This window comes from Canis lupus, chromosome 3, assembly GCF_011100685.1.
Source record: "Canis lupus familiaris isolate Mischka breed German Shepherd chromosome 3, alternate assembly UU_Cfam_GSD_1.0, whole genome shotgun sequence".
Lineage (NCBI taxonomy): Eukaryota > Metazoa > Chordata > Mammalia > Carnivora > Canidae > Canis > Canis lupus.
Window position 1 is genome coordinate 10,856,719 of NC_049224.1, and position 25,852 is coordinate 10,882,570.

Below are 25,852 nucleotides of genomic sequence, written 5' to 3' on the forward strand. Positions count from 1 at the left end.
CTCTCTCTCAAATAAATAAATAAATAATTCTAAAAAAGAAAGAAAGAAAGAAAGAAAGAAAGAAAGAAAGAAAGAAAGAAAGAAAGAAAGAAAGAAAGAAAGAAAGAAAGAAAGAAAGAAAGAAACCGTGAAGACCCAGATGATGACTCTCCATGCCATCCATATAAAATGAGAATATACACTAATATGAAGTTCTCTAGTAAATACGAATTAAAAGACAAAAATATGCCAGGCAAAGATCTATACACAAAAAGTATAGCTTGATCTTAGACATCTGCATATATAAGTATTTCCCTGCATTGTAAATAAAATGTGGATGGATCTATAATAGGGTAAGCTTAGATATTTTTTAAGTTGACTTAGCCCCTCTCACTTTTGCTACAGCTGACCACAATTGGATGTATCAACTAAAATTAAAATGACCATGAATTTCTCTATGCGAGAACACATCAGACACTGACACTAGGCCTGGAAGGACATTTAGATCAACACTTCTCTATTTAGATAAATCACATGTTATGATGGCAATTAAGATGGGGAAAAAAATCCCCCAAGCGAATCTTGAGTAATCAAAATGAAAATCCAAAGGCTTTGGGCAAGAATTTTCATATTTTAACAACAAGAGGATTTTTTATAGACAATATGTAAATATTGCTAAGTCAATCAAAAAATTGTGTAATATGAAAATGTCATTTGTCTTTCATTTTAACACAAAACAGAAATGTCTTGTTATGTGTTTGAGCTTATTTTATCTTTTACTGTGAGAATAATTCCTCAAAAACAGGAGTATGTTTGAATTCCTTTGTAGCATACAAAACATATTTTGATCAAGAAAGTTCAATTAATAGATATTGAAAGTTTATAAAATTATTTCACCATTAAAAATTAGGCCACCTTACTTTATATATATATATATATATATATATATATATATATATATATATATATATTTCTATACAGTTCTTTAGCCATGATGAGAAAAGGAAAATCAGTATAGCAATGAAGTTAAGAAAACAAATTTCAAATAGCAGCAATGTAAAAGAATTTGATAAAGAAAGTTGAATTTAAATAGTAGGGAGAATTTGGCCATAATTGGATTTAGTAAATGGGAAAAATACAGCATAAAGAATTCTTTTAACAGTATTTATTTTAAAAGTTTAACCAATGACTGAACCCAAAGGACTTTTATCTGTGGAAAAGCATGATTGCAAATACAGTCATTTATGTAACCAAAGAGGATGAAAGATATGAAAGGGAAATTAAATTTTCAATGAAGCAACTGCCAACCACTTTGCCATTTAAAATACAATGAAGTAGCAGATGTGCAAAGTATTTTTATTTCATTTTTGACCTTCAAGAGTCATACTATTTATTGATAATACTATATATGAAACTGAACAACACTAATAAGAACTGCTATAAATCAAATTTTATGAATATTTACATGATCAGTCCTATTGGTTTTGCTGACCATATTATTAACATTTTTACTTGTACTTTGATCACTTTACAAAATATTACATTTCAAACATAATTAAAAATATCAGTGACATACATGTAGTTATATAAATTATAAAATCAATAAATTTAGAAAGAAAATAACATTGAAATTCTAATTTTATTAGAATAGCTTCTTCTCTTGCCTCCCAGTATTAGAAACCTGAGCATTATTCCAAGTTGAAGGTAATTACCACTTCTTTAATAGAACATCTCTAATCATTAACTCAGTACAATATTTTACTGACAGAGCATTTTCTAAATTATCTACAAGCACATGTAGGTATCATTTTCTACGGGCCAGGAGTTTATTATTTGTAACTTATGTGATATTTATAATAGTCCTCTAGGAAAGATACTTTATTCCTAATTTATAGATGAAGAAAACTAAACACCAAGAGCTTGTCCAAAGTCACACAGCTAACAGGTGGCAATCCCAGAAACTGACCTAAGTAATCAAGTTCAAGACTAAATTCTTAAGTATCATGTTCTGTGAACTTTCAATGATCAAGGTTATAATCCATGCATGATTTTAGGGTTTTGAAATAAATTTAATCTTACTTCTAAAGATAAGTAACTTGTAGAAAAGGCACCATCACTTTTAAATTAAGAAAAGTATATATTAAATCTTAAAATGCCTATTACAGTCAACATTTTATGTCTGTCATATATATACATATATATCATTATTTATTATGATGAAATATGGTTATGAACTGGAAATCTGAACTCATATCAATAGATTTCTAATTTGGAGGGGATGGGGAGGATGAAACATGTAAACATTGGGTGATCTTAATCAAGGTGTATATTACCCTATAACTTATTTCCATATATATAAAATGGAGATTTAAAAAATATAAGCTATACAGGTAAGATCATGCCACTAAGATTAAATATATGCTTGACTTTGGTTTCATTTTCAAATCATGTATAGATCAGCTGATACCAATACCAGAGAGATTCTTCAATTTGGGCTCATTCAAATCAAATATGATTAACCTGATGACTATAAAACCAGTATTTTATTTCATCAGCTTTTATTTTCCATAAGACAATGATTGGCACCTGGATGGAATACTTTTATCTTATTATTTTTAAAATATATTTATTTGAGAGAGAGCGAGCACAAGCATATGGGGGAGAAAGGTGGAGGGGGACGGAGAGAGACAATCAGACTCTGTGCTGAGCAAGAAGCCTGACTGAGGCTCAGTGTCAAGATCCTGAGACCACCACAACCTGAGATCATGATCTGAGCCAAAATCAAGAGTTGGTAGCTCAACAGACTGACTCACCCAGGAACCCCTGGATGGAATACTTTTGAAAGACATTATCTGTAAGTAATAGACCTTTCTTCTCCATCACTTCCATGAGGCTATTGTCCCTCCCATGTTATCTTCCAGAGCATAAATACAGAAATCTAGGCTGGCCTGAGAGAGGTAGGATCAAATCATGGAGAGATAAGATCAAGCCAGAGATACCAGAACAGGGACTGACCAGATTATCGCTAAGGAGGATGAAGACCACCAGTTCTAAGTTAGAAAATAAAACGTTGGAGGAAGCCAAATTGGTAATAAAGAAACACGATAGAGCAAGTATAAAGCCAGAAAGCCTGAAGACACTTCATAGAATGGGAAGTACAAGATGAGTAGGGTAAATCTAACAATTGATCTTCATAGTCTTCACTTTGAATATATCTGCTGTTAGACCCACAGTGGATCCTCCAAACCTCCATGGTAGGAGTAGAATTCTTTCAGGTTTTTGCTGGGTCATTTTGCCTTTTTCTGAGACATGCTTAGGAACCTGGAGGTGGGAAAGTACTTGGCGGGCATTGCTGTCTGTAGGATCTACCGACCCACACTTTCATATACTGTGAAATGTTATAAATGGCTTAGCAGCTTGTCTAATCAGAACAGACTTGAACATATGATCTGTTTTTTGTTTTGTTTTGTTTTTTGTTTTTTGCCTCAGTAGATCAAACAGGTTAGAAGTTGTAGGTAAAGATTAAAGTCTTGCAAGTTATATTCAGGATGGGCCAGTAGAACACATGGTAAATGATGTACATGGGTTTGAAAGAGAAGTAAAAAGAGGCAGCGAGAGACTAGAAAGAAAGCAGAGCAGTAGCATATGCTAAGCTGTAATACAATATTTCTATGGAAATTGGTAAACCGGAATATGATGTTCTGGTGGACATAACAGAACATTAAATTCCTATTTTTATGGTAGTGTATTATAAATTGCCTGATTAGATAACAGAAATACAAGATTTATATAGTCATATAAAGTATTTCTGGACCCATTAAAGCCCTAATATACTTTTCTCTTTGCTTGAAATGTGCTCCTTTAAGCCTCCTCCATTTGGCTCTTCTACTTCTCTCTACCTAGGCTTAAGTCAAAGTTTTCTTCATTGCACCTCCCACTATTGAAGTCAGACACTCTACTGTCCAAGCTGGATGCCTATCCAAATCTCCAGCCTAATTTCTTAATTTTATTCATTGATTCATTTATTAAAATATTCTATTAAGTGCTGCCTTTAATGGGTATGATGATTGACACTAGAGATTTATCTTCTCCTCATTCCAATGTCCATTGTTGTAACTCATTACCTCATCATTTTTCAACTCAATCTTAGTGGCAGTAACAGCTGTGTTTTGCCTCATTCTTATTATGCCCTTTTCAATCGTGTCTCTTTATTATTCCTCAAATGAGTTTTATAATACACAAAATTGATTATGCCAAGCCCCTGACATAACTCAAGCTTTTTAGCATGACATAGAAAACCCATCATGATATATTCTCTGGTTACCTTTGTGGTCCCTTTTCTTGCTACTCTTCAGTTACATCCTACCTTCATCTCCTGATCTAATTGCATCCCAGAACATGAACTGATCTTTCTCAACACTGAACTAAAGATCACTCTGTCTTCTCTCTTCCGTATATCCCTATCCATCACACTTCATAATTGCAGACACATTTCAGGTGCCCCCTCCTCTGGGAAGCCTTCTAAAACCAATCACTCCCAGAAAGACTGGTATTAGAAGTTCCTTCAAAAAGTTTTCATAAACACCCATGTATATCTTTACCCTAAAATTTTCACATAGTTTAATTACCATCAGTTTATTATCTGTCTCCACCCACACAGTAAGCTAAAAACTGTTGGTGGCAAAGTATGTATCTTAGTTATGCTTACCAAATATAGTAAGTCTTTCAAAATTGTTGATGAAAGAAAACATGGAAGAGTATCTCATTTGGTTAAATATAAAACATCTGAAAAAAGTTGACAGGTTGAAAATTATATCTGACAGAGAGTAAAAAGAGAAAATAAAGAAGATCTTGAATGTTCTCATCATAAAAAAGAAATGGTAATTATGTAAAGTGATGGAGGTGTTAGCTAACACTACAGGGGTAATATTCCAATAGATAAATATATCAAACCAACACGTTGTACATGTTAAACTCATACAATGTTATATGTCATTTATGTCTCAATTTCAAAAAAATAATAAAGAAAGAAAAGTAAGCTGATTTTCTGGGTATAACATGAATATAAAGATCAGTTCCAATTGGGGAAGAAATAATTACAGGAACCTTCAGTGAGAGACAGCTGGTTGTGTTATAATATATGACAGCAAAATGGTCAATATGGGCAAAGTCTGCATTTGAAAGTGAAAAGAGTGTTAGGGACATCTCCAAAATGAAGTCCTGATTGGAAGTCATGAGTAATTGTACCTAATAAAACATGACAAATGTGTCTAAAAAAATAGATGAGGCTACACAGAAAGCTCCATGGAAAATTTATATAGAAAAGAGGCAGCCTCAAAAGATAAGAGAATAATAAAAGTATTGTGGTATCAATATGTTTTTTTGGAAAACTCTTTAGCATAGAAGCAGATATGACTGTGTTACCTGAGCTTCAATCCATATCAATGGGCCAATTGGTAAACAGAACTTGAAGTACATACTCCAAAGGTATATATCACTCCAAAGGTCACTCTGACAAGTCTTTTGACTAACTTTATGAGAATTTTTATTAAGTAGAATAATATATGTTAGAAATGGGGTTTTATTGGTAAAATTAGTTTAGTCTCAAGATTTATTGAGAAAAAAGATCGGTTTCAGAAAAAAAAATAAGACTTCTTTTCTTCACTAGATGATGTATAAAACAATCTGGCAAGCATATGTGCATACACATTAACCTTGACATTATTTAATGCACATATATATATAGACATAGATATATATAGACACACACACACACACACACTGGATTTAGAGTTCGTTAATTTTTTCCTAGTGGACTTTTGCTGTTTCAGGATTCAATGTGCTATGATAATTGCCCACTTTTTTTTTTTTATTTGATTTTGATGATTTTGGCAACTTTGAATACTAAGTATTTTGTAGATGCCTTTCAATGATGTTTGTATAGTGCTTTTCCATGATTAGAGTCAAGGTATGGGTAGAAGAGCACACAGATGAAATCCCATTTTCAACACATATCAAGGACATATGTTCAATATATCTATCACGAATGATACTAACCTTGATAACCTGGTCAAATTACTGTTTTCTAGACTTTTGCACTGTAAAGATAACTTTCCCCCTTTCCATACTACACTCTTTGGAAGCAAGGCCCTAAGCACACCCACCAATAAGGAGTTGGAAGTTATATTCCATCACCTTTGGAAGGTCAGTGTATCTATACAAATTATTTGGAATTACTCTGTTTAAAAAAATTGTTCCTTGGGCAGCCCTGGTGGCGCAGCGGCTTAGCGCCACCTGCAGCCTGGGGTGTGATCCTGGAGACCCGGGATCGAGTCCCACGTCAGGCTTGTTGAGTGGAGTCTGCTTCTCCCTCTGCCTGTGTCTCTGCCTCTCTGCCTGCCTCTCTCTCTCTCTCTCTCTGCCTCTGAATAAATTAAAAAAAAAAAAAAAGTTAAAAAAAATTGTTCCTTCTTCCTCATCTATCTAAGTTATTTATATCACTAGGGACTATGCATATTTATTATGCAATTTGAATTATAATATAGTACTACCTTTTGTTTTTGTTGTTACTCAAATTATTTCAGCTTTAGCCACTGCAAATTCTTCCAGTGGATTCCTCCATCTCTTTAACATACCACATAGTTTTTTCTTTTTTCTTTTATTTTCTTTAGCTCTTTCTTACTCTCTAGATGTATAAGATGCTCCAAACTTATTTTGTTTATATCCTGCCCAAGTCTAAGAAACAGCCATTTATCTAAAGAGCATTGCTTCCTTTTATTAGAGAATGATATCAGAAACTAAGATGTGATCAATGAATAGGCTCATTGCCCCTGGAGTATTACTGTTTTGGGGCCTGCTGAGTGGACAGAAAGATATATATATATATACCAGCCTCTTTAAAATAGACATGTTTGTAATTTATCTATCAGTAACAATAGTAAGTTAAGCATTAGTTTATACTGGTATCTTCATTGCTAGTTCAATACGACAGGAGTCATTGTACTCTTCTTCCTTCCTTATCTGAAACCACCCTGACAGTTCGAGAAACAGAGTTACCACCATTTACCATTCATTTACTTAACCTTTGAATTTTAAATACACCTATATCCCTACACTGATTCAGAGGATTATTATCAGAGTCTACCCTGATGAATACTGCTACTAAAACTATGTTAAATTTGTCATAGGTCTATAGGCCAGAGGTTACTCAAGCCCTAAGAAGATCAATCATCAGAGTCATAGAGGTCCTTTAATTTTGTCTACTTCCTAATTAACAGTAGAATGCATATCAGAGTTTCATCTGCATTGTAGGGATGATGATAGCCTCTTCCACCCTTCTAGTTATTGGAAATTAATCATATTTACCCCAAAGAGATTTTACTAGCTGTGCCTGTCTAAACTGCCCATGTCAGTTTTCAATAAAATGTATAATCAAGAAGAAATTTAGGGGGCTCAGTCAGTTAAGCATCTGCCTTTGGCTCAAATCATGATCCCCAGGGTCCTGAAATTAAGCCCAATTTCAGACTCCCTGCTCAGAGGGGAATGTGCTTCTCCTCCCTTTTCCCTGTCCCTGCTCATGCACATTCTCTCTCTCTCTCAAATTAATTAATAAAATCTTTAAAAGCATTTTTAAAAAGAAGAAAATTTAAAGTCAGCATAGCATAACAAAAAAGCATACTTTTATCACTAGTATCAAGGATAATTTCTGAATAAAATTAGAGTTATGGCTGCTAATATGCAAAACAAAGAAAAAAACCTACAGGCATTAAAGAGAGCACATGATGAGATGAGCACTGGGTATTATACTATATGTTGGCAAATTAATTTAAATACAATTTTAAAAATTAAAAAAAAAACTTAATCAAGGCAATGAAGGAGGATTGCACAGACCAACTATTTTCTGTCTTGATGCTGTCCAATAAGATTGGACTTGTGAATGTATTCTTTCCTTCCAGAGCACAGCCCATCCATGGCTACCTCCATAAAAATGGGTGACACTGAGATATATTTCCTCATGCTATTTCACTTCTATCTTCTCTATCAGAGAGGATGATCTTCAGACATGAATGGATATATAAGAGGAAGTTAAACATTGGGATGGTGAACAACATGAGGAGTACAACTAAGCTTTACCAATGAGATCAAGTCTCTTGGTCTAAATTAATTACCTTCAGGAGTACCAAATCTAACGTCAAAAGAAATTCCTCAAATACCAACAGCAATCGTGGTGCAGCAATGAAGATGTCCCTTAAAAATGTTCGATAAGGGATCCCTGGGTGGTGCAGTGGTTTGGCACCTGCCTTTGGCCCAGGGCACGATCCTGGAGACCCGGGATCGAATCCCACGTCGGGCTCCCGGTGCATGGAGCCTGCTTCTCCCTCTGCCTGTGTCTCTGCCTCTCTCTCTCTCTCTCTCTCTCTCTGTGACTATCATAAATAATAAATAAAAATTTAAAAAAAATGTTCAATAAACACCAAGTGTGTTGTACTTTGTGTGTATCTAAAACAAAGGGTGAGGATGTATGAGAGTTATAGAATGGAATATTTTATGTCAACATAAAGGAAAACTCTAATAATATTGGAGTTTTATAATAATACCTAATAATGTAAGGAGATACCTGAGAAGGTAGTGAAATACTTGTTTCTGGAAACATTCAAATTACTTATGAGATTATTGTGCAAAGAGTGTCCATCAGATTGGGTAGATGGTCTCTAAATAGACTTCTAGTTGTGAGATATTGTAATAACTCTTTATGATGCCTCATGAATGTGGATAGTATAAAACTATGTTTAATTTCAGTGCCAATGATGTTCTTTTTTTTATATTTTTCATTTTAATTCTTCTCCCTACAGCAATGAACCAATAAACTTGAAAAGATTTTATATAGTTATAAAATAAAAATGGATTCACAGTAGGTATTAACTCATCTTGCTTGATGTCCAACAGCTTGCTTGCTTGCTTATTTATTTATTTATGTATGTATGTTTGTATGTATGTATGTTTTAGAGCTAGAGAGAGAGAGAGAGAACACAGTGTGAGAGAGCAGGGTGGTGGGGAGAGGGTAGAGGGGAAGGAAAGAAAATCCTAAGCAGGCACCAGGCTCAGTGCAGAGCCTGACACAGGGCTTGGCCTCACAACCCTGAGATCACGACCTGAGCCAGAATCAAGAGTCAGAGGCTTAATCAATTGAGCCACCCAGGTACTCCAAAGCAGCTTTTTAAGTAAGTTTTTTTTTCTTAGGTTTAAATTTAGAGCTTAAGACATGAGTCAATGCTGATAAATTTTACTTTAAATTTAATAAATTCTAATTTTGATAAATACATATTTTTAAGAGTAGAGAGAAGAGGGGTAAAAAATGGTGGCACAGGAAAATCATGAATTCTCCTCCTCCCATGGATATACCAGATCTATAGCTACATATGGATTATTTCCCTCTGAAAAAGATATAAAAAGTACATGGAATACTTCACAACAAAAGATAGAAGGACCTCATCAAGATGGGTAGGACAGACAGAGACAGGAAGTTAGCAAAAAAAAAAAAAAAAAAAAGGCCATACCAAGTGTGGCAATATACAACAGGGCAGAACCTCACAGTCTAATACTTTTTCCGGAGGAGTGAGGAGTTGGTTCCCCACATTAGACATACCCCAACCCTTGGATCTGCACTAGAGAGATAAGCTCCCCAAAACATCTGGCTTAGAAAACCAATGGGACTAATTCTGAGAAACCTAGAGTGCTATAGAGAACTGAGGTTTTCCTTTTAAAAGATTCACAGGTAGTCTCCCATACCCTTGGATCCAGTGTAAAAGCACCAAAGTGGAAAGTATCTCTACTCTATGTGAGAGAGACTCATTTGCTGATGCAGGCACATCTGCCCATTGGGCAGAGGAAAGTTGGGGATCTCCTTAGCGATGAAAGTGCTAGCAGATGCCATTTTGTGTGCTCTCCATCTAACCTGCTACCACTGGTGGCCTTTCTGGGATGCTTCACTCTTCCACTGCTGCACTGGGTTGGTGGGAGTGAGTGGTAACAGCAATGTCTCACTGCCCTGCAGAGGCTATAGAGTGCAGGCAGTCATAGTAATGCCCCACTCCCTGGCTGGGGCAGACAAGCACAAACAGTTTAGTATTCCCCTGCCCCCAGCCTGGGGCCAATGCATGTGCACAGACAAGACATTCTTCCTCACAGCATCGCTGAAGCCTGTGGGTGTGTTCAGTCAAGGTATTTTCCCTCTACCTCTCTGGAGCCAGCGAATGTGTCCTCCCCCCGCCCACCCCTTTCCCACTACACTTTCCAGATTACTTGGTAAAGCTGGCAGACACATGCAAATCAGACAGAGGATGCCCCTTGTTCACCTGGCCTGGTGGCCAAGGGGGCTGGTGTTTCTAGCTCCAAGCCACTGTGGCAAATAGAAACACAGTTCTTGGCAGGCCAACATCCCTAGGGCCCTGCACAGATAACAGAATGAAACACAGCCACAGCCTTCCTGCAAAAATGCCTATTTACTAAACCTGGAGCTTCAGTCTGAGGGCCAGGCTTAAGCTTCCCACATTTTTAAAGAATATGGAGTGGCTTGCAGAAAACAGAAACAGGACAAGATTATCCTTATGCACTTCGCTACAATTCAACAAGACCTCTTAGAAAAGAGTTTATACATTTATCTGGAGCCCCAATTTTTATGACTGTTGTCCAGGAGAACCTCCAGATTACCTGGTCTGGAGGCCAGCAGAGATTATGATTGTGGCCTCACAGGACTGTATATATTTGCATACTTTAAAAAACTTTATAAGCCTGAAACTGGGTGTTAAATGGGACCCCTCCCTTTGGGACAATGGCAGGTCTTGGCACACCCTCAATAATAAGGACTTATCACCAATAAATCAGGTTGTTTAGACAATCACAAAACGAGACAAAAAAAAAACTAGGACAAGTTTGAGCAAGAAGTTTTATCACCTACAGAAGGACATTCTTTCAATTTTGAAAGAGTTAGATGATTCACTTAATACAGTGAAACAAACACAGGAAGTCAAGCATAACGAGGACAAAAAGAAATGGTGTGAATAAGAGAATAAGACAAAAATCTCAGAAAAAGACCCTAAAGATATACAGATAAGTAATCTACCTGATAAAGAATTCAGAATAATGGTCGAAAAGATGCTCACCAAAGTCATGAGAAGAAGGGATGAACACAGTGAGAACTTCATCAAAAGAGAATATAAGAAAGTATTAAGTCACAGAATACACTAACTGAAAAATACCCTAGAAGTGTTCAATATCAGATCAGATGAAAGAGGACAGATCAGCAAACTGTAAGACAAGCACTGGACCTCACTCAAAGTAGCAAAAAGAAAAATAAATTTTAAAAAATGACGAAAATAAAAGATACCTAAAGGACAGCATCAAATAGACTAACATTCACCTTATAGGCATCCCAAAAAGAGAGGAGAGAGAGAAAGGTGCAGAAAACTCATATAAAGAAATAATGGCTAAAATGTTCCCTCATCTGGGAAAGGAAACAGAAATCCAGGTCCAGGATGTCCAGAGAGTTCCAAAAAGCCTCAACTAAAGCAGATCCCCACCAAGACATATTACAAGTGTCAAATTTTAAAGAAAAACAGAAAATCTTAACAGCAGTGAGAGAAAACTAACTTGTTACATACAAGGAAAACCCCATTAGACTACTAGAAGGTGTTTCAGCGCAAATTTTGCAGGCCAGAAAAAAATGGCATAATACATTCATAGCACTGAAATGAACAAACTTCTGAGAGTTCTCTATCCAGGAAGGATATCATTAAGAATTGGAAGGGAGATAAAGTTTTCCAGATAAGTAAACCTAAAGAAGTTCATCATCACTAAAGCAACTTTACAAGGAAAGTTTAAAGGAACACTTTGAGCTAAAAAAATGAAAAGCACCAATTAACCAAAAAAAAAAAAAATATATATATATATATATATATATATATATATATATATATATATATATACAAGTAAAAATCTCATTGCAAAGGTAGATATTTTAATACAGGTAGTAAATAAGCTACTTAGAAAGTTAGCATGAAGATTAAGAGACAAAAGTAGTTCAATTAACTAAAACCAATAATTAAGTGATACATAAAATGAGGTGAAATGTGACATTAAAAACATAAAAGGAGTAACAATTTAGAGTTTAGATATGTGTTTAAATTTATCAACTTAAAGTAGACTGTTACAATGTAAAATGTTATATGTGAACCTCACAGTAACCACAAAACCAGAACTTTTAGGAAATATACATGAGGAAGTGAGAAATGAATCTAAATACAACACTAAAGAAAGACATCATGTCACAAAGGAAGAGAGAAGAATGTAAGAATAGAGAGGAATTACAAAATCAGCCAGAAAATAATTAACAAAGTAGCAATAAGTACAGTACGTATCTATGAATAGTTACTTTATATGCAAATATATTAAACTCTTCAATCAAAAGACACAGAGACAGTGAATGGACAAAAAAGTAAGATTCATCTATGTACTGCCTACAAGGGAATGACTTTAGATTTAAGGACACATACAGACTGAAAATGAAGGGATGGAAAAAGATATTCTATGAAAACAGGAACAAAAAGAAAGCTGATGTAGCTGTATTCATGTTACACAAAAAAGACTCCAAAACAAAGATTGTAACAAAAGACAAAAAGGGGCATTACATAATGATAAGGGGATTAATACAGCAAGAAGATTTATAAATATACATGCTCCTAACATACAAGTACCAAACTATATAAAGCAAATATTAACAGACCTAAAGTGCTAGTGACAGCACTACGATAATAGTAGGTACTTTAGAGCACTACTTTTCCATCAATGGGCAGATCATCCAAACAGAAAATCAATAAGGAAACAATTACTTTAAATGACACATTAGTCTAGATGGACTTAACAGATATATTCAGAGCATAACATCCAAAAGCAGCAGAATACATGTTCTGGTCAAGAGCATAGGGAACTCTCCAGGATAGATCACATGTTAAGCCACAAAATCATTCTCAATGAATTTAAAAGGATTGAAATAATTTTTATAGCATTTTTTTTTACCAGAATAGTATGAAACAAGAAATCAATTTCAAGAAGACAACTGAAAAAAAAAATCAATATTTGGAGATTCAACAACATGTTACTCAACAACCACTGGGTCTTCAAAGAAATGGCAGGAGAAATTAAACAAAAAATACATAAAGACAAATGAAAATAGAAAAAAAAAGACATTAACATCGGGATGCAGTAAAAATAGTGCTAAGAGCAAAGTTCACAGCAATGCAGGCCTACCTCAAGTAAAACAAAACTCAAACAATCTAATTTTACACCTAAAGTAACTAGAAAAAGAGCACACACAGTAGAAGGAAGGAAATAATAGAGATCACAATGTAAATAAATGAGACTAAAGAAAAAATAGAAAAGATCAATGAAACTATGAGCTCATTCTTTGAAAAGATAAACAAAATCAACAAAACTGTAGCTAGACTTTCCAAGAAGATACAGAGAGGGCTCAAATAAATATCATCAGAAATTAAAGGGTTATAACCCACATTACAGAAACACAAAGGATCTAAGACACTACTATGAACAATTATACTTCAGCATGTTGAACAACCTATAAGCAATGAATGAATTCTTAGAAACGTACAATCTTCCAAGACTGAATCAGGAAGAAATAGGAAACCTGAACTGATTACTAGTATGGAGATTGAATCAGTAGTCAAAACTTTCCAACAAGTAAAAGTCTAGGTTCAGACAGCTTCACTGGTAAATTCTATCAAACAGTCCAAGAAGATGTAATGCCTATCCTTTTCAAACTCTTCCAAAAATTGAAGAGAAGGGAATATTACTAAACTCATTTTATGAGGCCAATACTACTCTGTTACTAGAATGAGACAAGGACATTATAAGATAAGAAAATTATAGGCCAATATCTCCGATAAACCTAGATGGAAAAATACTCCACAAAGTACCTGCAAACTAAATTTTAAAATGCATTAAAAAGATCACACATCATGATCTTGTAGCATTTATTCCAGGGGATCAAGGATGGTTCAACATCTACAAATCGACTAGCATGATAAACTATATTAACAAAATAAGATGAATATCATATGATCCTGATATGATCATGGATGCCACAAAGGCACTTGACAAAATGTATCATTCATTCCTGATAAAAATTCTCAACAATGTATATAAAGAATATACCTTAACATAATAAAGGCTATATATGACAAACCCATAGCTAATAACATACTCAATGGCAGAAAGCTTGAAAGCTTTTCTTCTACAATCAGGAATAAAATAAGGATGTCTACTCCTGCTTTTATTCAACATCATATTAGGAGTCCTAGGCAGAGCAATTAGGGAAGAAAAAGAAATAAAAGGCACCTAAATTTGTAAGTAAAACTATGACATGATACTACATATAGAAAACAGTAAAGTTGCTGCAAAAAAAAAAAAAAAAAAACTTTTAGAAGTAATAAATCTATTTACTGAAGTTGTAGGATACTAAATTGATATGCAGAAACCTGTTGTATTTCTATAGACCAAGAATAAAATATCAGAGAAATTAAGAAAATAATTCCATTTACAAGTGCATTGAAAGAATGGAATACTTAGGAATAAATTTTGCCAAGAAGGTAAAAGACCTGAAAACTATAAGACACTGATGAAAAAAAAAAAAAAAATGAAAACAAAGACAAATTGGAAGATATTCTGTGGTCATGGACTACAAGAATTAATACTGTTAAAATGTTCATACTACCCAAAGCTATCTACAGATTCAGGGAAGTCCCTACCAATATGTCAATGGCATATTTCACAGAAACAGAAATAATACTTCTAAAATTTTCATAAAACCACAAAATCTCCGAACAGCCAAAGTAATCTTAAGAAAGAACAACATCAGAAGTATCATGCTCCTGAACTTCAAACTATATTGCAAAGCTATAATAAACAAAATTGTATGGTATAAAAAGAAACATATAATCATATATATGTTTAAACATATAAACATATAATCAATGGACTAGAAAGAGAACTCAGAAATACAGCATACAGATATGGTCCAATTAACTCATCACAAAGGAGGCAGGAATATACAATGAGAAAAAGACAGTCTCTTCAATAAATTGTACTGGAAAAACTCTTAGGGTACATGCAAAGGAAGGAAACTGGATCCCTTATACCACATGCAAAAATTCAAAATTGATTGAAAACAGGAATGTAAGACTTCAAACCATAAAACAATGAAGAAAACAAAGGCAGTAAACTTGATATAGGTCATAGCAATGGCTTTTCGAATGTGACCTCAAAGACAAGGGCAAAAGCAAAAAACAAACCAAACCAAATGAGACTACATCAAACTAAACAAATTTTCTATCAACAAAATAAAAGGCAACCTACTAAAGGCGAGACAGCATTTCAGATCATATATGTAATAAATGGTCAATTTACAAAATATATTTTTAAAAACCGACACAAAACAATAGCAGAAAAAATAAGCAATCTGATTATAAATAGACAAAGGATCTGAACAAACATTTTCCAAAGACCTACAGAGAGCTAATAGGCACTTGAAAAAATGTTCAACATCATTAATCATCATGGAAATACAAATCAAAACCACAATATTACCTCACATTCTGAAATGACTAATAACCAAAAGACAATATATAATAGAAATATATGTATAATATATTTATTTACCTTATATTGAATATTATAGTGTATATAGATTATTATAGTGGATATTCACTATATCAAATAGTGTACTTTCAAATGTACACTAAGATGAAAAAGCTATTTGCTTCCCTATGTTCAATGCAACATTATTTGGAATTGTTAAGGTATAGAAGCAATATAAGTGCCCATCAATGGATAATTAAAGAAGATATGATGTTTCTTTTTTTTTTTTTTGATATGATGTTTCTATGTACAATACTACTCAGACAAAAAATGAATGAAATCTTACCATGTGTGACAACATGGATGGAACTTAAGGGTATTATGCTAAGTGAAACAAGTGAGGCAGAGAAAAACAAACTTATGATTTTACTTATATCTGGAATCAAAAAACAAAATAAACAAAACAAAATCTAAACCCATAGATACTGAGAACAGACTGTCGTGGCCAGAGGTGAGAGGGGGTTGGTCAAGGTCAAATGGGTAAAAGGTATCAAGAAGTACAAATTTCCAGTTACAAAATAATTAAGCCATGAGCATTTATAGCATGAAGAATATATTTAATGATATTATACTAAATTTGTATGGTGATAATGAGTAACTAGACTTGCTGAGGTGATCATATTACAAATGTACACAGAGGTCAAATCACTATGTTGTTCACTTGAATCTAACAACAATGTAGGTCAAGAATATTTTTAGAAATTCAGTAAATGAAAAATGGATGGTATCACTTGGCTAAAGTGCCAATAACTTTAATAATTAAAATGAAATGCAAATACTTTACCTCAAATTAGTAGTACACAAGAGGGATAAATTTTGTATGACCATTAGTCTGATATTCACAAAATAAAAAAATTATACAATTTCTAATTTAAGATTAAAAAAATAGAATGTCTAAAAACCCCTGTAGGGCAGCCCTGGTGGTCCAGGGTTTAGCATCACCTTTGGCCTGAGGTGTGATCCTGGAGACCGGGATCGATTCCCACATCAGGCTCCCTGCATGGGGCCTTCTTCTACCTCTGCCTGTGTCTCTGCCTGCCTCTCTCTCTCCCTCTCTCTCTCTCTCTGCCATGAATAAATAAATAAAATCTTTTAAAAAAGAATTAAAAAAAAAACCCTATAAACTAGGAATGAACTATTAGCGCCCTTTAAAAGACTGGAATTTAAATAAGACACATACACTGAAACTCTAAGACACAGTGTTTTTCCCCCCAAATAAGAATCACCTACTAATATTTATAGGTTCAAATGCATGAGCTCCTAGTCATTTTTCCATTATATGGTAGGGGCATAAAATGCATTGTATTCATTTAGTAAATATGTATTGAATCAGGTATCCCATTGGGTAAAATAAATAAATAAATAAATAAATAAATAAATAAATAAATAAATAAATAAAAAATAAATAAATAAATATGTATTCTTCATACATCCATAAGGTATAAATGCTGTTAATTTCTAGTACCTAACAAAGCAAGAGAAAAACAAGAAAGAGTCCCTGCCCTTTTAGAGCCTACAGCCTAGCCAAGAAAATAGATATTAAATAATTGCTTAACTGTTCACTTCACAATTAAAAGAAACAATATGCAACTAATGACTTCATTAATTGTATCTGGGATAATGTTGTGATTATAAGAGGGAATCCTTAGCCTAAAGAACCTCTGGAAATGATAATTGAGTCAAGTTTTAAAGCATAAGAAGGAATTCATTAGGCAAAATGTGACCTGAAGATGATTTCAAGAAGATGGTAACATACGGGTAAAGACCCTGAAGTGGGAAGGATCGTGTGTCTTCAAGACACGTGCAGTGGTTCATGCTCCCGGGGTGTACCAAGAGGAGGGCAGGTGGACGAATGTGTCCTCACTCTTCAAATTAGTGCTACGATTGCATTTGGATAAAATATACATGATTGTGGTTTCTTTATTCTTCTTTTGTCATATTTATTATCCACGTACATTACAGATGGTGTGGCACTATCTTTTCAAATTTTACGTAAAAGGTTTTGAAGTACTTTGAAAGTGACCTACATTAAATATGTAAATAGTAAATAAATATAAATAAACCTTTCTACTATATTCTTATAATTTCTCAGCACAGTTAAGTGATTTGCAAACAAATGTAAAAGCAATCTATTCTTCTCTTAAAACAATGCCAAAAAGCTAAAAATAAAAATGAGCATATACCCCCCAAATGCAGTTGGAATGAATACTATTCAAATAATAAGCATGAGATCCAGGTTGGAAGAGGGAGACAATGCACTGCATAGCATGAGACAAAATAAATTTATTTCTCTGTGTATTTTTTCAACATCTTAGGGATGATCTTCCAACTACAAAAGTATTTTTTTTCTAATGCAGGTATTATAAATGACTTTTACTTTGTTTTTTTTTTGTTGTTGTTGTTGTTTTTTGTTTTTTGTTTTTTTTTAATTTATGATAGCCACAGAGAGAGAGAGAGAGGCAGAGACACAGGCAGAGGGAGAAGCAGGCTCCATGCACTGGGAGCTCGACGTGGGATTCGATCCTGGGTCTCCAGGATCACGCCCTGGGCCAAAGGCTGGTGCCAAACTGCTGCGCCACCCAGGGATCCCCGACTTTTACTTTGTTTGTTTTAGGATGAAATAACTAGCTGAGGCCAGAAAAAGACAATTTTCTTTCTATGGTAAATTCATTTTTTCCAATTTAAAAATTACTCAATTTCATACTCCTCTTTCCCCCTGCAATTTACCTGTTGGGAATTAAATTGTTTATTTATAGAAAAGATTAAGTGAGGAGAACAAAACAAACACCTATAACTAAATGCCATTTTTTTTGTTTTGATTCTCAAGCAAAATATTGATCAAAGAGATCTGGAATGAATAATAACAAATAAAAGAACTAATTTCCACCTGGAAGTATCCAGAGGTCATCTAAGACAAATTTCCTCCTCTTATAAATAAGAAAACTGAGACCCAGGGAGGTTAAGTGATTTACCCAGGGTTCTCTAACGGGTTAGGGAAATTGATTGATTTCTAGTTTCCAGTTCTTCCTAATACACCCTGCCCATAATTTCACTCTGTCATGTTATTGTTTTTCCACATATTAAAGAAGTGGCTGCATATTGCTGTTCAAACTGCAATAATGTCAGAAATAAAATTCACCTAGAACTCTTGTTTATAAGGCATCAGCTGCAAAAGAATCAATTAAAGTTGCAAAGTAATGAGATTGGGGGAAAAAAAAATCCAACAGGGCAATAGACCAAGATGCGAAAGTAAAGAGCCATACTCCTGCTGTCATTTAATCTTTATGTACCCCTTCAAATGGATAACCTTGGTGTTAAAAGTAAAGGAATCAATTTTGTTACATTTTATGCCCAACAGTGACAGTAAATTTGTGAAGTGCTTACCAGAAACAGAAGGCTTGGCTGACTGTCTAGCAAGAAAGTAAATACGCATACTGTTATAACTTAACTGTTCTTTAGAGGGAACACATTTCATTATTCACTTATGAAATCCAACCACTAAGCAGAAGGAAACAATACAAGGCATGGTAGAGGGTGACAATGGGAGAAGTGGGTTCCAGGAGTTCTAAATTTTCTCTCCAGAATTTGTGAAGATGGGCTCATTTTTTCCCCTAAGTCAATGGATTAAGAGATAAAGTACTGATGAAAAGGAAGGGAAAACTATTCCAGTAGGACGGATTTATACAAATGTCTTTGTATTTAGCACTTGGTACCTAAGGAAACTCTTCCAGCTATGACTCCTCTTACTTCCAAGGGAAATGTTGACTAAAATAAAGATCTGACTTTGAATAGTCTGATCAGATTCATGAATTGTACCTATGACAATCACCAATCCTCTTAGGCTGTTTATAAGACAGGCTTGCTTCAAAAATGAGTAGAAGGGGAAAAAAGAAAGGTTCATTACAGGTTTCTAGTGAAGTATGTCTGTTATTTCCAGGCACATATCCTATCATGTAAGACATCTTAAGAAGAGAGATAGACTCCTAACTCTGGGAAACAAAGTAGGGGTGGTGGAAGGGGAGGTGGGCGGGGGGTGGGGGTGACTGGGTGGCGGGCCCTGAGGTGGGCACTTGACGGGATGAGCACTGGGTGTTATTCTGTATGTTGGCAAATTGAACACCAATAAAAAATAAATTTATTATTAAAAAAAAGAAGAAGAAGAAGAGAGATAGTTTATCTCAGGTCTTGAGCAGCTGTGTGGCCTGATTCCTGCACAGTATTTAGTCTTTTCTTCATCTATCCTGGTTTTATATTCTCTTCTCCCCCTGACAACCATCTCCACTCATAGCCCTTACGTGTGCAGAAGCGCCCTTGACTTTACTACAGAATTTAATGTAATAGACATAATTTAAAATTCTGGTTGGTCACAGTTATTTTTAGATAAAATAGCATCTGTAATGTTTACCAGTAGTGTTTTCAACCTCTCTCGGGTTGCTACTTTAAATGGAATCAATCCCTCATGAGTCAAGACACACTAAACACTATTTCAATGCTCATGTGAACAGTTTCAATTAGAGCCAATCAAAATTCCACTGGTTTTGAAGATCGTACTGTGAATATTCTAATTGTAGAGTTAAAAACAAAAGAAATTTTATTTTACTCTTATTATTATTAGCATTACCTTTTGAGTACTCCAGCAATCTAGCTAATAGGGTACCTGACTTCCTTTCACCGGACCTTAAAAAATCTACTCAGTGAATATGTTGTGGAGCATTCAGTAATTACAGCTGAGGAAACTAACACTTATTCAAGATCATACATGAAGTAGGTGAAGGAGCTCAACTAGAAATTGGGGTTTTATGATATCAAAGCTGATGCTATGAGCAATTTTTTGCTAAGTTTTTTTTTTTTTTTCTAAAAGCCTAGCCTCTGTTCTCCCTGAAACGCTATTAAAAAGAAAACAAATGCAATGGGTGACTCCAACTAAAAACTTTTTTAAAAAATGCCTTTTTTTCCCCCAAACCTTTAAGAGAGGTAGAATCAAAGGGAAAACAAAGCAGTTTTTCTCATGTGCTGCTGGCATGGGTATAAATTGGCAAAAAACAACGGGGAATCATTTGGCAGCTTTTACTAAAGCTGAACATATTTGTACCCTGTCACTGGCAATTCTCTGCTGAGTGTGGGTATGTACTCAGATGAAGTAAGTGCGTATTTTGACTAAAAGACACACATATGAATGTTCCATCACCTTTATTTACATTTGCCTAAAACTCAAAGCAGCCTAAGAGTCCCTAAGAACACATTGAATTAAATCGATTGTGATATATCCATATAATGGAGCACTACGTCTCAATGGACAAAGCAACAGCTGTGTGTATCAAAGGCAAGAAACCGAGCTGAAGAACCCTGACACAAAATAGGATACTGCACAGTCCTATAAGGTTCAAAAACATAAAACTAAACTCTGGTGACTGTGGCCAGGCCAGTTATTTCCTTTAAGAGGCTACTATTGACTAGAGAGGCAGAGGGTTCCTCTAGAGTGCTAGAAATACTCTGCATTGATTTGGGTGTTGAGCTGCTCTTTTATGCATTCAGGAACATCCACTGTACAATTAAGATGTGTGCATTTATTACCTAAGCTTTGACTTTTAAAAAAAAAAATGTTCTTGGATAAGATAAAAATGAATTCTTTACAAAAAAGTTTCAACAATCCTAGAAAACATGTAATTTGAAACGCGGCATTTGCTTCTAACTTTCCTGACAAGTTATGCTTATAAGTATGATTTCCTTCCAAACTATAGTATTCATAAAATTAATTAGTCAATGGGGAGCCTGGCTGGCTCAGTTGGTTAAATGGTTAAGCATCCGATTTTGGCTCAAGTCCTGATCCCACGGTCCTGGGATAGATTCTGGTGTCAGGCTCCCTGCTAAGCAGGCAGTCAGTTTCTCCCTCTCCTTCTCCCTCAGCCCCTCCCCCTGCTCACATTGGTTTTCTCTCTCTCCCTCAAATAAATAACATCTTTTTTTAAAAAAAAGAATAATTAGTCAATAATTAGTACTGAGAAAATTGTACCCCTCTTCTTTGGAAAAGACAGGAAATACTAGAGCATTTTCTCACAGGATACTAAAAAATAAATTCAAGATGGGTTAAAAGTTAAATGTAGTCAAGAGACCCAGAAAAGTACTGGAACAAATATAGCAGATTGTTTCTCTATTACTCAGTTGAATAAGTCTATGTGTAAAACTCTATTTAAAAACATGAAGGAAAATAAAGTATTTTCTATTTTAAAATTTCTCATTAAAAATTCAAAAGCACAACTTGAAGGGCAAATAATACCCTAGAAAGGATATTTTCAGTCTTTGACAGGAAATGGTTACTTACTATCTGTAGTACATAAGGAAAGTTTTATAAGCCTATCTATTTATTTCAAAGTAAAACAGAAGAGTAACATCAAGAGAATATACATAAGGCAAATAATAAGTAAAATATGTACTGTGGGTGGCCACATGAAAATGTTCCATTTTGTAAGTCAAATGGTATAAAAACTACAATTTTTAAAATACTTTATCAATTAGATTAAAAATAGAGGAGTAAGAAGCACAGTGAAATAAACCCAATTACATGTGCTTATTACATGTAAATTGGCTCAAAGTTTCTTTTTAATTTTTTTCTCCATTTGGGTATAATTAACATGCTCAAACTTTCTTTTTACTATTTTAGTTATTTGCATATAATTAACGTGCTCAAACTTCCTTGAGTGGCCTACTGCAACAGAGCAAGAACTTTCAAATGTTTGTGCTTTCTAACTCAGTAATTCCAGGAAGAACTCACTTAAAAAATAAAACAATAATAGAAATGCCTATGAGTAGTTGTGCAGAAGAAATACACATCACTCCACAAATACTGAGGAAAAACCATGTTTTTAGCGGCAATGTAGCATTAAATGTACTGTAGGGAATAGGATACGGGCTGTGTGTAATGACAGCCAATATAAACCTTAAAATAATAATTATTAGCACGGCTTTTATTATAAACAGGAAAGACTGGTATGCTATGAAAGTAAGAGATGCGAGTTATTTGGAGGGCAACAAAAGCCTCTGAAAAAAAGGATGTCTAAATGAAGCCTGATGATTGGTAGAAGAGCACTGCCCAATGCCTGTGCTCTATTCTTAGCTACTCTGCATGTGTTCTACTAGGGAACACGTCAAGTTTTCCATCACTCAGGGTCTGGCACAAAAAGACCTGCAACTCTACACATCCCATCTCCTGATCAACATCATTCCAGTCTCAGGAACATATTTCTTGTTCTAGGGCTTTGAAGCAAGAGGTAGGCACTTCCAAAATTGCCACAATTTGTGGGTTGTACACTGGTCATTGTCAGAGATGGGCAGCAGTGAGGAGGAAGTGATTTACAGAAGTGGTTAAAAATGGGAAAAGACAAATTAATTTACTTGAAAATGTCTTACTTGAAATGTCCTATCCAATTACTTAGATGCAATCAATTCTTACCTAACAAAGTAGCATTATCTGTTCCTGCCAAGCATCTGTTTTTCTGCTTCTTTTCAGGTTTCAGAAGGCCCAGGGGTATTCAGGAAAACATACAGTATTTGTGAGTTACACTTGGCAACTAAAGAATATTTTGAAATAAAAACAGTTCATATTACTCTTTAATTTGTACACAACTACACTTACAACATTTCTCAGAATTGCAACTAAAAATCCAAAATGGCTTTACTATATTAAAACTTTTATTAATATTTTATCAAATGATCAAAAATTCAATACAAATTTTCCATATTTTTAAATTATGATTTGTTCATATATCAACTAATATATGATTAATTCATACATTAAAATTTTATCTTGCCATTTAATTTCAGTAGGTGGTCTTAAGTATATCATAAGGAAAAAATATTTTTCAAAATAGAAAAAAATAAATTATTCATGGTTGAAATTTATACTAAGTGCCATTTTTGTGAAAATACATTTGAACTTGTAAACTTTGAATATAGTTACTTTTTACTTTTTAGTCTTTTTGAAAAGAGTAGAACTCAAAATAAAAATAAACAAGAGGGGGAGGTAAGAAAAAAGAAAAAAGCTATTTTTAAAAAATTTGAAAGTTTTCAAGGAAAAAAAATCTGCTGAAATTTCAAATCCTGAAAACAAGTGAGTTTTCTATGAAATGTGATCTATACAAAATTCACAAGCAGAACATTACAATTCTGCAACTTAACCAAGATTAAGATAGCCATGCAATTTTCTATTATGTACTAAATGAAGATCTAAATATCCACCTCAAAAAAATTACTTGTATCAAAAAAGCACACATATATATTTTTTAGAATTAATTAAAAGGCCTACTATAAAGCCAACCAATAGTTTTCAACACAACTAAAGCTGTTTTGAAGGATAGAAAGGGAGAGAATACTTCCAAACTCATTTTTTGAGGCCAGCATTACCTTGATTCCAAAACCAAAGACCCCACCAAAAAGGATAATTATACACCAATATCCCTGATGAACATGGATGCAAAAATTCTCACCAAGATACTAGCCAATAGGATCCAACAGTACATTAAGAAGATTATACACCATGACCAAGTGGGGTTTATCCCCAGGGTGCAAGGGTGGTTCAACACTTGTAAAACAATCAACCTGATAGATCACATCAACAAGAGAAAAAACAAGAACTATATGATCCTCTCAATAGATGCAGAGAAAGCATTTGACAAAATACAGCATCCATTCCTGATCAAAACTCTTCAAAGTGTAGGGATAGAGGGAACATTCCTCCATATCTTAAAAGCCATTTATGAGAAGCCCACAGCAAATATCATTCTCATTGGGGAATAACTGAGGGTGTTTCCTCTAAGATCAGGAACACGAGAGGGATGTCCACTCTCACCACTGTTGTTCAACAGAGTACTAGAAGTCCTAGCCTCATCAATCAGACAACAAAAAGAAATAAAAGGCATTCAAATTGGCAAAGAAGTCAAATTCTCACTCTTGGCAGATGACATGATATTGTATATAGAAAATCCAAAAGACTTCACCCCAAGATTGCTAGAACTCATACAGCAATGCGGCAGTGTGGCAGGATAATCAACGCCCAGAAATCAGTGGCATTTCTATACACTAACCATGAAACTGAAGTAAGAGAAATTAAGGAGTCAATCCCATTGACAATTGCACCCCAAAGTATAAGATACCTAAGAATAAACCTAACCAAAGAGGTAAAGGATCTATACCTTAAAAACTACAGAACACTTCTGAAAGAAATTGAGGAAGACACAAAGAGATGGAAAAACATTCCATGCTCAAAGATTGGAAAAATTAATATTGTGAAAATGTCTATGCTACCCAGGGCAATTTACACATTCAATGTAATCCCTATCAAAATACCGTGGACTTTCTTCAGAGAGTTTGAACAAATCATGTTAAGATTTATATGGAATGAGAAAAGACCCCAAAAAGCCAGGGGAATATTGAAAAAGAAAACCAAAGCTGGGGGTATCACAATGCTTAACTTCAAGCTGTATTACAAAGCTGTGATCATCAAGACAGTGTGGTACTGGCACAAAAACAGACACATAAGTCAATGGTACAGAATAGAGAACCCAGAAATGGGCCCTCAACTCTATGGTCAACTCATCTTCGACATAGCAGGAAAGAATATCCACTGGACAAAAAGACAGTCTCTTCAATAAATTGTGTGTGGTGTAAGAGAATGGTCTAGTTTCATTCTTCTGGATACGGCTGTCCAATTTTCCCAATACTAGGATAAACTCAAAATGGTTGCAAGATACATATATGAAGGCAAGGGGGAAAAAAGCAAAAATCAACTATTGGGACTTCATCAAGATAAAAAGCTTCTGCACAGTGAGGGAAACAGTCAACAACACTAAAAGACAACCTACAGAATGGGAGAAGATATTTGCAAATGACATATCAGATAAAGGGCTAGTATCCAAGATCTATAAAGAACTTATTAAACTCAACACCCAAGAAACAAACAATCCAGTCAATAAATGGGCAGAAGACATGAACAGAAATCTCACAGAGGAAGACATAGATATGGCCAACAAGCACATGAGAAAATGCTCCACATCACTGGCCATCAGGGAAATACAAATCAAAACCACCATGAGATACCACCTCACACCAGTGAGAATGGGGAAAAGTAAGAAGACAGGAAACAACAAATGTTGGAGAGGATGTGGAGAAA

General features: G+C 34.5%; 1 long non-coding RNA gene across 1 annotated transcript in view; it reads right to left on the reverse strand.

Moving 5' to 3' along the window:
- The window catches only part of LOC119871073, a 65,027-nt gene extending 41,767 nt beyond the window's left edge, over nucleotides 1-23,260 (reverse strand). The window contains exon 1 of the long non-coding RNA XR_005356619.1: nucleotides 23,138-23,260. This is a non-coding gene — a long non-coding RNA (uncharacterized LOC119871073). The remainder of the gene's footprint in view (nucleotides 1-23,137) is intronic.
- Nucleotides 23,261-25,852: the final 2,592 nt, after the last annotated feature.